Source organism: Lolium perenne, chromosome 1 (assembly GCF_019359855.2).
Source record: "Lolium perenne isolate Kyuss_39 chromosome 1, Kyuss_2.0, whole genome shotgun sequence".
In the NCBI taxonomy this organism is placed as follows: Eukaryota; Viridiplantae; Streptophyta; class Magnoliopsida; order Poales; family Poaceae; genus Lolium; species Lolium perenne.
The window spans coordinates 116018192-116033175 of record NC_067244.2 but is presented as its reverse complement, the minus strand read 5'-3'; positions in this window follow the sequence as shown (position 1 = coordinate 116033175).

Genomic DNA, 14984 nt, shown 5'->3' with positions numbered 1-14984 from the left:
AAGAGTGCAAGATAACAAGTGCTAATCTATATGACAAGAGGGAAGAGCTAATTTCTCTTGTGGAAATAGCATGAATAAGAGAAATAGTTTCTCTTGTGGATATAGCATGTGAAAGAGAAGCAGTTTCTCTTGTGGACATAGGATGAAGAAGAGAAGTAGTTTCTTTGGTGTACAAAGCATCCCGACTTCACGGTTGAAGGGGACACTTAGGAATTCATCTAAGCCATCTCTATATCTCTAATGAAGAAGATACTTCAAAAGAGGGGCTAAAACATAAAACACTAGGAAGGGTAAACCCATTTTGTTTCCTTTCCGACCATCTCCATATGGTCACCACAACTTTCCAGTACCATCCCGGTACTCCAAAACAAAGCCCTTTTCTTTCTTTGCTCAAAACACTTCCGTAAAACCAAAACACATCAGGCTAAGCAACAGCCATTCCAACCGTCCATGACCGCGGACGCGGCTATTCGAATAGATTTGACTCTGCAGAGTTTGCACACTTTCCCCACAAGATTCGCGAGTTCATCATGTGGGCATCATCCCCGCATATCAACTATGCCATGACAAAAACTCGGACATAGCCTTTCACCTATTCGTCTTAGCACGGGATCCTACCCTATGGAGTATGTACCTCCCCGGCACCGTGGCAGCTCACCTCACTTTGAGCGTGGCTCCACCGCCAAGCCAGGAGACCCATAGTGTCTTCCGGATGGGTCAGCCCCGAAGGCCTCCCGTTATACTATTGTCTCCACCTACGACAACCCGGACTCGGGGGTAACCTTACCCTTGTATAGTTGTGCGGTGTCCCATGCTAAGAAGAACAAACTACGAGCTAAGCCCCGTCCCACTCCAGGGTAATGTGGTTGCGCGGGTTAATTGTCACGGGTGAATACTTAGACGCCAAAGTTTTTGAAAACAAGATTTTCTTTCCAACCATCTTTTCCAAGATCCTTTCCTTTCATAAACACACGCTTGGGTAAGTCCAACTCACCCAAGGTTTTCAAAAATTCTTTTCAACAAGGTATTTTTCCAAGGGGGTTCCCAACCTATAGTTTTATGGATGAACTAAGATACATCAAGGGCATGATGCTAGCCATCATACCACTAAGGAGATGATAATTGAGGTGTCAAGGGGATCATACATACATAGGATAAGCATGCATAGGGACATCATAAATAAGATGATTCAACAAGGGTCATGATGTTAATCATCATACCACTAAGAAGGTGACAATATAAGTGGTCAAGGGGGCATACATGCTTAGGGTAAGCATGCGTAACATCAACAAGGTGTTCAACATACTTGGGAGTAAGTATGCATAGCATCAACAAGGGGTTCAACATACTTGGGAATAAGTATGCATAGAGTAGAGGACCAAAAATCACACATGATACAAGGAACCAAGTATATAATGGAGCAATGAGCACAACAAGAAGGATAAATAGCAAGAGATCAAAAGATGGCTTGCCTTGGTTGGCTTATTTGTCCCTGGACTTCTTCCACTCCATCGAGTAAGAATTCCAACAATTTAAATAAAATCCTCGTCCGAACCACTTCTTCTTCTTCCCCGGAATTGTTCGCATCTATCGCCAGAAAATATAAAAGGAACACAATGCACCAACATAGCAAACATGCAACAATCAATGGTTAACCATTTTACTAGGGGCTAACATACTACGGACTTATAGATACTACAAGGCAACTAAAAGAAAACCCATTTTATTTACCTAGTAAAGGTATTAGAGCTTCATAACTTAGCAATTGCTTCTCTGGTTATCACCATGGAATAAACTAGTTATTTCCTATTAGATAACACCAAGGAAGATAAGTGCATTGGTTTTGCATCAAAAAAAATTATATTTTATTTTTAAACATTTTTGAAAAAGCTGAAAACATTTTTCTACTTTATTTTGCTCACAGAATATTACACAAGTAAGTCAAGCAAAAATTATACCACTGGATAGCTATTCAAACATAGCTTCATACAAAATTGGATTCACTAAACTTGAAGTTATAAAAGTTTTTTTTTAATAATTAAAATACTATTCAGAGGGTCCAATTCAAAGTTTAAAATCTTAGAAAATCTCACAAGCTCAAATAAATCTGAGCTCTGAATATGTTGTTTATAAAAGTAATATGAATACCACAAAAGTGGTTTCACTCAAAAATAACATTTTATGCTCTCTAAATAAATTTTCAAACACAGATTATGAATAAACTTGTATTAAATACTAAAAATTCATAATTTGCCCTAAAATACTCAAACCAGTGCAAAAAGATGGGCATTACTAGGTATCTTACTAAAAAATTGGATTTGGGTCAAAACTGGTTTTGAAACTCTCCAATTTGAATTAACATTGATACTGCATGCTTTCACCATTTCAGATTTATAGGCAAAAATATAAAGGATCTTGGTCTAATTCTTGTCTGAGGTGATGAGGAATTTATGTAGTAAGGCTACAAAATTGGAATCACTAGGTTTGGATCATTTGTGAATTTTTGGTGAATTTAAAGCTATCAGCTATGCATGCAGGGTTTTATTTTCGGGAAAAGGAAAAGAAGACATGGGCTGATACTGAGCTGGGCCGCCAGGAATGACTCGGGTCGGCCCGTGAAAGTTTTCCAGCTGGAGGGAAAAAAGAAAGAAGGAAAAAGAAATGGGGAGAGGGCCCGTGGCGGGGCCCAACTGCATGGGCCGACGTGGCCATGCAGGCCACGCACCGCATGCACGATCGAGAGGATCAGATGGCATCGTCTTCCTCGCGTGCGGAAGAAAAACGGCGGGCAGGGGCTTTACCGGCGGCGGTCGTGGGCGGGTCTGGGCGACTGCGGGGCTCCCTGAGGGGCGGTGGCGGGTTGAGGCAGCCCAGGCGCGCTTAGCGCCTCCCTCTCTTCCCGCGGCGGTTCCTCCCGAGGTCTCCTTCCTCGCAGGTCTTCCCGGCTCGAGCTCGACGGTGGCCGCTCCCGACGGACCTGGGTGGCGTGCAGATGTGCATTAGATCGGGGAGGAGATGGAGGACCAAATGGAGAGGAGGGGGAGGGAAAAGAGATGCTAGGGCGACGTCCATCTCGCCCATCACCTTCATGGTGACCACGGACAGGAGATGCCCTTGCCGGCGAGCAACTGCGGGGCAGAGCACCTCGGCGTCTTCTGCGTGGCCTTCTAAGAGGTGGGAGAGGTGGTGAGGAGGGGCGAAGTGTTGGTGTGGAGAGGAGAGTGTCCAGGGGCGGGCTTCTTATAGCCGAGCGGGCGTGGTGTGGGCGGTGGCTACGGCCAATGGCGGAGCACGGTGGTGGAGTTGGCCAATGGAGGGCGAGTTGCTGACGTTGGGGAGGTGGGGGCATGGTGATGTCATGCTGTAGACGTCAGCAGGCGCGCGAGAAAGGAGGGGGTCGAGCGGGAGGGGGGGTTCTGTGTGCGTGCGTCCTGTTTTGGGGTCGGTCTAGGGTTCGGTGGGTTTGGTTTGTGGCCTGGTTCGTTTTGGAATAGAGGGGAGGGTCCAGGGCGGGGGGTTTTGGTGGGTTTAAGGACGGGCCAGGGGTGCTGCACAAGCTGATGCCAAGAAGAATGATGGCCCGGCCATGTTTAAGTAGGAAAGAGAGTGAAAGGAAAGAGAGAGGGTGGATGGTGGTGAGATCAAGTCCCATGCAAAGTCAGGGTTTGCACCACTATGCAAGATTTGGAAAGAAACCAAGGGTAGAAGGAGAAGATGGTGGTGGTGGTGATGGTGAGATGAATTTTTGAAGAAAGGTCCAAATTGTAGATGGGAGGAGTAGTGGGATTATATGGAAGGTTTTGTATTTGAGCAAGTCAAAAAGGCTAGCAAAAGTTAATGGTTTACCACATAGATATTTTTGGTCAAACAAGAAGAAGGGTAGATCCATTAAGAAATAAATAGAAAAGCTAGATGATGGTGAAAAGAAATAAAAGGCATAGGTAGTGATGATAGAGAATAGATGAGGGAGATGTGCTTGATGAACACAAGACATTTTTAAAATTTTGAATTTAAAAAGGGAGGGGTCTTCACCACTATGAGAGTTGACCCAATTTTGGATAAGGTTCAAAAAGATCTTGCCTCAGAGAGAATTTAAAATAGCCACGAAGATATTTTGAATAAAACGGGACTATAACACAATAAAGCTAAGTGGCACTTTCTCAAAAATTATTTGGTAAAGCAAAGTGCAAGAAAAGGCATGTATACCAATAACATGCATTTTGGTGAAAACAAAATAAAACAGAGAATAATTATATATAAAATATTTTTGGGGGGAAATAAGGTGATCTAAAATTCCACTCTCATTCCCTATTTTATTTGAGAAAAATATTTGAAAAGATTTGATAAAACTAGAAGTAGCTTTGGGATTAAACTTAGAGAAGAAAAAGCAATATGGTTTTGAGAATGAAAACTTATTTAGAGAGGAGTGATCTCAATGTCAGATGATTATTACACAATGTAGCAATCATCTCCACACTTGGTTTTGTGAAGAATAAAGAAAAACAAGAGGTAAAAGAGGAACAAGTGATCTAGAGCTGAAATAGTGGATAGGGTATAAGACCAAGTGAATATAATAATTTCAAGGGTAGAATGGGACATGCAAGACGTGGAAGTTGTAGAGGATGTCGCAAAGATGAGATCCATGTGTTGAGGTCACCAATAGCAGTTGTGGGTGCTTAAGAATCAATTGCCAAAGTTTGAACATTTTAAGCCTGCCAAATCAGATTGTTGACTTGGCTTCAAAACCATCAAGGACAAGTGGGTAAGAGAGTGATTTGGTTCAAGGCAAAGACATGATTGTGAAGTGCTAATGACAAGGTAGGTCTAGGGCTAGGTGCATTGCCTTGGATGGCAAGGGGTAGCTTAATCCAGGGGCTCCAAAACGGAACCTGGAAATAGATTTAGGACTTAGCCAATTTTTGTGATGTTTTAGGGTTCTGGACTAGGGTATGAGAAAAGGATGTAGTAAGGCGTAGATGATCCCAGGTTTTGAAACAAGGATGGGTTGAGCTAGATTATACCACAAGGATTAATTCTAAGTAGGCACACTCATGTTGCCATGAGTAGAGAAGGTTTGATGTAGTAAGAAGGATAACAACTCTTCCTAAGTCACACATGTGTTTTATTAGGTGAGTTGTTTGTTTTACCACTAGAGATGTTGTTCTTTGAGGTAGCTCAAGACAAAACTCAACAAGCAGATTAAGATAATTCATCTACCAATAGATCAAACCTATTCATTAACAAACAAATCAAGGCAATTCATCTTAATTAGTTTGCAGAAATTTTTTTTGTTCCCCCTAATTTTTGCACTCAGGACAACTAAACAAGGTTGCAAAAGTTGGGGTGTTACAAATCTTCCACCCTTAAAATAATCTCGTCCCGAGATTACTAAGCGCAGGACTAGAGGGGTCGCAAGGTTTAACTAAAGTTAGACTCCATTTTTCTGTAGGGGTGCAGTTGTCGAGAAGGTCGTAGCTTCAGCTTCTGAGAGTCACGGTAGATTCTGGCCGAGAGCAAGCTTCATGAAGAGGTAGACTACTCCAAGCAGGTGTTAGATCTGACGCTTCTTAAAGATCCTAGAGGGGGTTTAGGATGTCTAAGGGAATTAGTGTACCCCAACGGTACTTTAGCAGGGTTGAAAACTTTTTAGAGTTAGCTTAAATTTAGTGGAAGACGAAGTCTTCCACCCTTAAGGTTGTTCAGTGGGGTTCCTGAAAACTTAGAGCTTCAGCCACGGGTCTTGTCGGGCGCTTTTTGAAGAAGCCATTGATCTCCCGTCTTGAGTCGAACATCTTCAGGGGATGTGGTGTAGTCCACGGCTTTCAAGAGGGGTTAGTGCAATCCCATGTTTCCAACGGTGTTTTTAGAAAGGTTGAAAATGTTAGGGTTAGCTCCAATTTTTAGTGGAAGACGGAGTCTTCCACCCTTAAGATTTTTCATTGGGTTTCCGGAAAAACTCAGAGCTTCTGCCTGGTGGTTCTGTATGGGGCTTCTAAAGGAGTCATCGATCTTCCGTATTCAGTTGAAGAATCTTCAGGGGAGACATGTAGACCACAACTTCAAGAGGCACTCACGGTGTTAACTAAACCATACGGGACGCGCAGTGAGTTAGTAAGGTTGTGAAATGCCTGGTGAGTATCCATATGAAGCAGAAACAAAGGTCGTCGAAGACAATCTTCAGCTTGAGGGTCGGTGCTGACTTATACCAGTTAAGAAGTGAGCGGGTAAACTACGCTTAATCTTGAGTCTTGAGGTATCTTTAGGGGCTTCACTTGATGAGGACCAGATGAACCGTGTAATGTAGCTTGGCTTTGACGCTATTGTTCTCTCATCTAGTTAGATAGTGTGTTAGAGAGTAGTTTTAAAAAGATATCCTTGAGGTTAGCGCGATTACTCCAAGGTTAGACCAAGTTAGTATGGCTTCTCGCAGAGATGCAGTCAATCTTGAAGGTACTGGCTTCTGCTTCCTTGGCGTAGTAGAGATGCTTCAGCTGATCTTGAAGGTAGTCAGTGTAGATAGGGGTTTGGGGTTAGTTTTTTTTTCTTTACAGTTGAGAACAATTGCTAACGAGGTTAGAGTTAGAGCCTTCCATTAATCTACCCAATTAACTAATATTTAGTATTCTAACGGCGAGGTAGATGTGGGTGATAACGTATTAGGGAGGCTTTCTACACTGGGTTATCACACTAAGAGTGTCTTTCAGACCTAAAGAGCAAGACAATCATACACACAACAAACAGATAAAAACACTCAAGGCAGCATACTAGGAAGCTACAAGCAATCAGCACACTAGCTTAGGCACTCTAAGTATCTAGGGATAACTAATACGTGGGGGTAGCTCAATCAAAGCGATTGAGTTTGTCCTATCCATCCTATAGGTTTGGGGCTTGTCTCATATGCTGACGTCTTCATCTGGCTGATATTGACTTCAATAAGGATTCTTGAAGCAGTTGGTGGTGAAGCAGCCTGGTGTTGAGTCGTCGATGTTGAAGCGGAGGCGAAAACTGCATAAAACTTCTGGTCTCAACATCCCAGGGACGGGAGGTCTTCGGAGGATTAATTGCTAAAGAGCTCCATAGATGACAACTTTTCGTGACGAAACTAAAAATTACCAGTCAAGAAATTGAGGACTTGATCGTTGACAACTGCAAAAGTGCGGGTCCAAAGAGGAACAAGGTCAGCTCCCTGACGGACTTTGGTGATAACCAAAGACATGATCTAATTAGGTTTGAAGTGGATGAGACAATAGAGTAAGAATTTTCAACCATTTTTAGTAAAGCGGAGGGATAAGAATTTAGAAGTTTTGAAGAGCTATGCTTCCGACTAAAGAAAGAATTTGGTCAGTAAATAGTTTTTCCCAAATACTTGTTTTTAACTAACGTCCATGCTAACTAAGGTCTCCTATAGTCAGGATGGCTCTGATACCAGCTCTGTGGGGACCCCGGACTAACTGTCCGAAATACCCTGTTATGTATACAGTTCACGATCCCATGATCAGTGTTTCGTGAACACATAACCGAACTGATATCAAATTACACCATCCATTACAAAGCGGAATAAGAAAATTACAATAAGGTCTCATGACCATTACTTACATAATAGCCTCGAAGGGCCTAACTAAACATCAGAGTAGCATCATCACTTCAACAGCGTGGAGCCCAAGTCATCTGCCATAAACCCTACAGGCAACTGACTGGGAAGACGTTCCTAGCTCGCATAGACGTCGTCAACTCCTTCTTCACCTGTCGAGTTCCTCCAAGTCTGGCCAAGTAAATAGCCAGGGACAAAGCCGTGAGTACATTTGGAATTGTACTCGCAAACCATCAAGAAGGTACTTTGCAAGAGTGCAAGATAACAAGTGCTAATCTATATGACAAGAGGGAAGAGCTAATTTCTCTTGTGGAAATAGCATGAATAAGAGAAATAGTTTCTCTTGTGGATATAGCATGTGAAAGAGAAGCAGTTTCTCTTGTGGACATAGGATGAAGAAGAGAAGTAGTTTCTTTGGTGTAGAAAGCCTCCCGACTTCACGGTTGAAGGGGACACTTAGGAATTCATCTAAGCCATCTCTATATCTCTAATGAAGAAGATACTTCAAAAGAGGGACTAAAACATAAAACACTAGGAAGGGTAAACCCATTTTGTTTCCTTTCCGACCATCTCCATATGGTCACCACAACTTTCCAGTACCATCCCGGTACTCCAAAACAAAGCCCTTTTCTTTCTTTGCTCAAAACACTTTCGTAAAACCAAAACACATCAGGCTAAGCAACAGCCATTCCAACCGTCCATGACCGCGGACGCGGCTATTCGAATAGATTTGACTCTGTAGAGTTTGCACACTTTCCCCACAAGATCCGCGAGTTCATCATGTGGGCATCATCCCCGCATATCAACTATGCAATGACAAAAACTCGGACATAGCCTTTCGCCTATTCGTCTTAGCACGGGATCCTACCCTATGGAGTATGTACCTCCCCGGCACCGTGGCAGCTCACCTCACTTTGAGCGTGGCTCCACCGCCAAGCCAGGAGACCCATAGTGTCTTCCGGACGGGTCAGCCCCGAAGGCCTCCCGTTATACTATTGTCTCCACCTACGACAACCCGGACTCGGGGGTAACCTTACCCTTGTATAGTTGTGCGGTGTCCCATGCTAAGAAGAACAAACTACGAGCTAAGCCCCGTCCCACTCCAGGGTAATGTGGTTGCGCGGGTTAATTGTCACGGGTGAATACTTAGACGCCAAAGTTTTTGAAAACAAGATTTTCTTTCCAACCATCTTTTCCAAGATCCTTTCCTTTCATAAACACACGCTTGGGTAAGTCCAACTCACCCAAGGTTTTCAAAAATTCTTTTCAACAAGGTATTTTTCCAAGGGGGTTCCCAACCTATAGTTTTATGGATGAACTAAGATACATCAAGGGCATGATGCTAGCCATCATACCACTAAGGAGATGATAATTGAGGTGTCAAGGGGATCATACATACTTAGGATAAGCATGCATAGGGACATCATAAATAAGATGATTCAACAAGGGTCATGATGTTAATCATCATACCACTAAGAAGGTGACAATATAAGTGGTCAAGGGGGCATACATGCTTAGGGTAAGCATGCGTAACATCAACAAGGTGTTCAACATACTTGGGAGTAAGTATGCATAGCATCAACAAGGGGTTCAACATACTTGGGAATAAGTATGCATAGAGTAGAGGACCAAAAATCACACATGATACAAGGAACCAAGTATATAATGGAGCAATGAGCACAACAAGAAGGATAAATAGCAAGAGATCAAAAGATGGCTTGCCTTGGTTGGCTTATTTGTCCCTGGACTTCTTCCACTCCATCGAGTAAGAATTCCAACAATTTAAATAAAATCCTTGTCCGAACCACTTCTTCTTCTTCCCCGGAATTGTTCGCATCTATCACCGGAAAATATAAAAGGAACACAATCAACACAATGCACCAACATAGTAAACATGCAACAATCAATGGTTAACCATTTTACTAGGGGCTAACATACTAAGGACTTATAGATACTACAAGGCAACTAAAAGAAAACCCATTTTATTTACCTAGTAAAGGTATTAGAGCTTCATAACTTAGCAATTGCTTCTCTGGTTATCACCATGGAATAAACTAGTTATTTCCTGTTAGATAACACCAAGGAAGATAAGTGCATTGGTTTTGCATAAAAAAAAATTATATTTTATTTTTAAACATTTTTGAAAAAGCTGAAAACATTTTTCTACTTTATTTTGCTCACAGAATATTACACAAGTAAGTCAAGCAAAAATTATACCACTGGATAGCTATTCAAACATAGCTTCATACAAAATTGGATTCACTAAACTTGAAGTTATAAAAGTTTTTTTTAATAATTAAAATACTATTCAGAGGGTCCAATTCAAAGTTTAAAACCTTAGAAAATCTCACAAGCTCAAATAAATCTGAGCTCTGAATATGTTGTTTATAAAAGTAATATGAATACCACAAAAGTGGTTTCACTCAAAAATAACATTTTATGCTCTCTAAATAAATTTTCAAACACAGATTATGAATAAACTTGTATTAAATACTAAAAATTCATAATTTTCCCTAAAATACTCAAACCAGTGCCAAAAGATGGGCATTACTAGGTATCTTACTAAAAAATTGGATTTGGGTCAAAACTGGTTTTGAAACTCTCCAATTTGAATTAACATTGATACTGCATGCTTTCACCATTTCAGATTTATAGGCAAAAATATAAAGGATCTTGGTCTAATTCTTGTCTGAGGCGATGAGGAATTTATGTAGTAAGGCTACAAAATTGGAATCACTAGGTTTGGATCATTTGTGAATTTTTGGTGAATTTAAAGCTATCAGCTATGCATGCAGGGTTTTATTTTCGGGAAAAGGAAAAGAAGACATGGGCTGATACTGAGCTGGGCCGCCAGGAATGACTCGGGTCGGCCCGTGAAAGTTTTCCAGCTGGAGGGAAAAAAGAAAGAAGGAAAAAGAAATGGGGAGAGGGCCCATGGCGGGGCCCAACTGCATGGGCCGACGTGGCCATGCAGGCCACGCACCACATGCACGATCGGGAGGATCGGATGGCATCGTCTTCCTCGCGTGCGGAAGAAAAACGGCGGGCAGGGGCTTTACCGGCGGCGGTCGTGGGCGGGTCTGGGCGACTGCGGGGCTCCCTGAGGGGCGGTGGCGGGTTGAGGCAGCCCAGGCGCGCTTAGCGCCTCCCTCTCTTCCCGCGGCGGTTCCTCCCGAGGTCTCCTTCCTCGCAGGTCTTCCCGGCTCGAGCTCGACGGTGGCCGCTCCCAATGGGCCTGGGTGGCGTGCAGATGTGCATTAGATCGGGGAGGAGATGGAGGACCAAATGGAGAGGAGGGGGAGGGAAAAGAGAGGCTAGGGCGACGTCCATCTTGCCCGTCACCTTCATGGTGACCACGGACAGGAGATGCCCTTGCCGGCGAGCAACTGCGGGGCAGAGCACCTCGGCGTCTTCTGCGTGGCCTTCTAAGAGGTGGGAGAGGTGGTGAGGAGGGGCGAAGTGTTGGTGTGGAGAGGAGAGTGTCCAGGGGCGGGCTTCTTATAGCCGAGCGGGCGTGGTGTGGGCGGTGGCTACGGCCAATGGCGGAGCACGGTGGTGGAGTTGGCCAATGGAGGGCGAGTTGCTGACGTTGGGGAGGTGGGGGCATGGTGATGTCATGCTGTAGACGTCAGCAGGCGCGCGGGAAAGGAGGGGGTCGAGCGGGAGGGGGGGTTCTGTGTGCGTGCGTCCTGTTTTGGGGTCGGTCTAGGGTTCGGTGGGTTTGGTTTGTGGCCTGGTTCGTTTTGGAATAGAGGGGAGGGTCCAGGGAGGGAGGTTTTGGTGGGTTTAAGGACGGGCCAGGGGTGCTGCACAAGCTGATGCCAAGAAGAATGATGGCCCGGCCATGTTTAAGTAGGAAAGAGAGTGAAAGGAAAGAGAGAGGGTGGATGGTGGTGAGATCAAGTCCCATGCAAAGTCAGGGTTTGCACCACTATGCAAGATTTGGAAAGAAACCAAGGGTAGAAGGAGAAGATGGTGGTGGTGGTGATGGTGAGATGAATTTTTGAAGAAAGGTCCAAATTGTAGATGGGAGGAGTAGTGGGATTATATGGAAGGTTTTGTATTTGAGCAAGTCAAAAAGTCTAGCAAAAGTTAATGGTTTACCACATAGATATTTTTGGTCAAACAAGAAGAAGGGTAGATCCATTAAGAAAAAAAAAGAAAAGCTAGATGATGGTGAAAAGAAATAAAAGGCATAGGTAGTGATGATAGAGAATAGATGAGGGAGATGTGGTTGATGAACACAAGACATTTTTAAAATTTTGAATTTAAAAAGGGAGGGGTCTTCACCACTATGAGAGTTGACCCAATTTTGGATAAGGTTCAAAAAGATCTTGCCTCAGAGAGAATTTAAAATAGCCACGAAGATATTTTGATTAAAACGGGACTATAACACAATAAAGCTAAGTGGCACTTTCTCAAAAATTATTTGGTAAAGCAAAGTGCAAGAAAAGGCATGTATACCAATAACATGCATTTTGGTGAAAACAAAATAAAACAGAGAATAATTATATATAAAATATTTTTGGGTGGAAATAAGGTGATCTAAAATTCCACTCTCATTCCCTATTTTATTTGAGAAAAATATTTGAAAAGATTTGATAAAACTAGAAGTAGCTTTGGGATTAAACTTAGAGAAGAAAAAGCAATATGGTTTTGAGAATGAAAACTTATTTAGAGAGGAGTGATCTCAATGTCAGATGATTATTACACAATGTAGCAATCATCTCCACACTTGGTTTTGTGAAGAATAAAGAAAAACAAGAGGTAAAAGAGGAACAAGTGATCTAGAGCTGAAATAGTGGATAGGGTATAAGACCAAGTGAATATAATAATTTCAAGGGTAGAATGGGACATGCAAGACGTGGAAGTTGTAGAGGATGTCGCAAAGATGAGATCCATGTGTTGAGGTCACCAATAGCAGTTGTGGGTGCTTAAGAATCAATTGCCAAAGTTTGAACATTTTAAGCCTGCCAAATCAGATTGTTGACTTGGCTTCAAAACCATCAAGGACAAGTGGGTAAGAGAGTGATTTGGTTCAAGGCAAAGACATGATTGTGAAGTGCTAATGACAAGGTAGGTCTAGGGCTAGGTGCATTGCCTTGGATGGCAAGGGGTAGCTTAATCCAGGGGCTCCAAAACGGAACCTGGAAATAGATTTAGGACTTAGCCAATTTTTGTGATGTTTTAGGGTTCTGGACTAGGGTATGAGAAAAGGATGTAGTAAGGCGTAGATGATCCCAGGTTTTGAAACAAGGATGGGTTGAGCTAGATTATACCACAAGGATTAATTCTAAGTAGGCACACTCATGTTGCCATGAGTAGAGAAGGTTTGATGTAGTAAGAAGGATAACAACTCTTCCTAAATCACACATGTGTTTTATTAGGTGAGTTGTTTGTTTTACCACTAGAGATGTTGTTCTTTGAGGTAGCTCAAGACAAAACTCAACAAGCAGAATAAGACAATTCATCTACCAATAGATCAAACCTATTCATTAACAAACAAATCAAGGCAATTCATCTTAATTAGTTTGCAGAAATTTTTTTTGTTCCCCCTAATTTTTGCACTCAGGACAACTAAACAAGGTTGCAAAAGTTGGGGTGTTACAAAGACAATGCACATGTACCTCTTGTGTGTGTAGTTTGGTTGATTATTGTCTCCACCTCCCAAAAGTTACGTTAAACTACAATACAATAGTTCATGAAACGATCGGAAAAGAAATGTGTCCAGTTTCAATAATTTATAATCATTTTGTATTAGTTGGTGTAGATTCGGATGCATATATACAAAAAATATGTCTAGATATATCTAATGAGCGACAAGTAATACGAAGGGGTATCTTTTGCCATCTAAAGAATATTTCATATAGAAAAAATTGTATTCACTGGAGAGGAATTTTTGTCCCATCACATGATAAAACAATATCTTCGGGTTTGAGAATATATGGCACAAGAAATGCTTTCCATCACAATAACGTTATACATAGACGTCATGTATAATCCATAGTGACTGTCTAATTTCTAACGATAATTGTGATGCAATGAACATGTTAATTATATTTGGCTAGACACAATTCTTTTTTAGGTTCAAATGATGTACTACATCAACTCCGGAAACCGACAATCGATGTATTGTCTTAGGAGGCATGTGATAAAACTTTTCTATATGAAACTCTTGTAGACTGGCAATGTTGCCATGAAAAATAATTATATTAAGTACATTCCGTAAAAGTACCTGCTACTTTTTAAAATAATATTTTTTATTAAATTTCTGAAATAATACACTTTAGTGGAAATTTCTAAAAAAATAATATGGCCTCGTCTTGGCCCAAACCGATAAGTACTTATCGGCATCGACGAAGCTGATAACTGTCTGACTGCTGGCCAACTGCTCTCCTATTCTGGGAACCTATCGACGTCGGCCAGGCCCATAAGTACTTATTGGTGTTGGCGAAGCCGATAGGTACCTGTTGGCGTGGGCCATGCCAAGGCTCTATTATTTTTATTTTTCTGAAATCTGTATTATTTGTGTAATTTAATAAAAATAATTATTTAAAACATTTAGCAGTTCTTATATTCTAAAAGTTTCCATATTTTTGCTGAAATGTTTGTAACAAAATAATGATCAAAATTACACATTAGAGACTATATATTTCTGACAGGAAATAAAAAAATTCTCACAAGTCGTATTTACAAATGGAGAGACTACAAGGTACGTGATTAACTATCTAAGAAAAGTGTATGCAGTCAATTCTCGTTGTCTCCCTCTTTTTAAGAGAGTTTTTTAGTTGGTGTTGGTCTGAAAAATTATTTGCCTGGTAGGAGAAATTGAACAATTTAAATTATACAACAACTGAATAGATGAGGTATAAATATATATAGTATACGGCTATCGAGTCGGTAAAATGCTCAGACTGGCTCGTAGCAGCAGTTTGCTTACAAGCCATGAAGTGACAACCCAGTAAAGATTTTATAAGTGGACTCGTATACCACATGGGCCCCTAACTCCTGAATTTCTCAATGAGAAAAGGCGGAACTGTTCAGCTGTCCTGAATTTCTGGATTCCTTACGCGGTGGACTTTCCCGAACTGTCCAGCAGCTTCACCAGAGAACCACCGCGAGCACGGGAATGACAGGAGCGAATCCAAGCATTTGCAACCGTTGGATCAAATGACATCTAGCCTGATGAACGGCACATAACAGCTTCAACCTGCAAATCGATGGCACGGATTACTCCAAAGTTTCGTTGGTGGGAAGGCTCTAGAACTGGTTGGTAAATCCAAATTCAAAAACTCGTGTACTATATAGTGGTATAGATGACATAAGAGGACTATATGCTTTTAAAATTCAAACATATGGTAACCATTCTTATGTCATATAGTAAACATTCAAG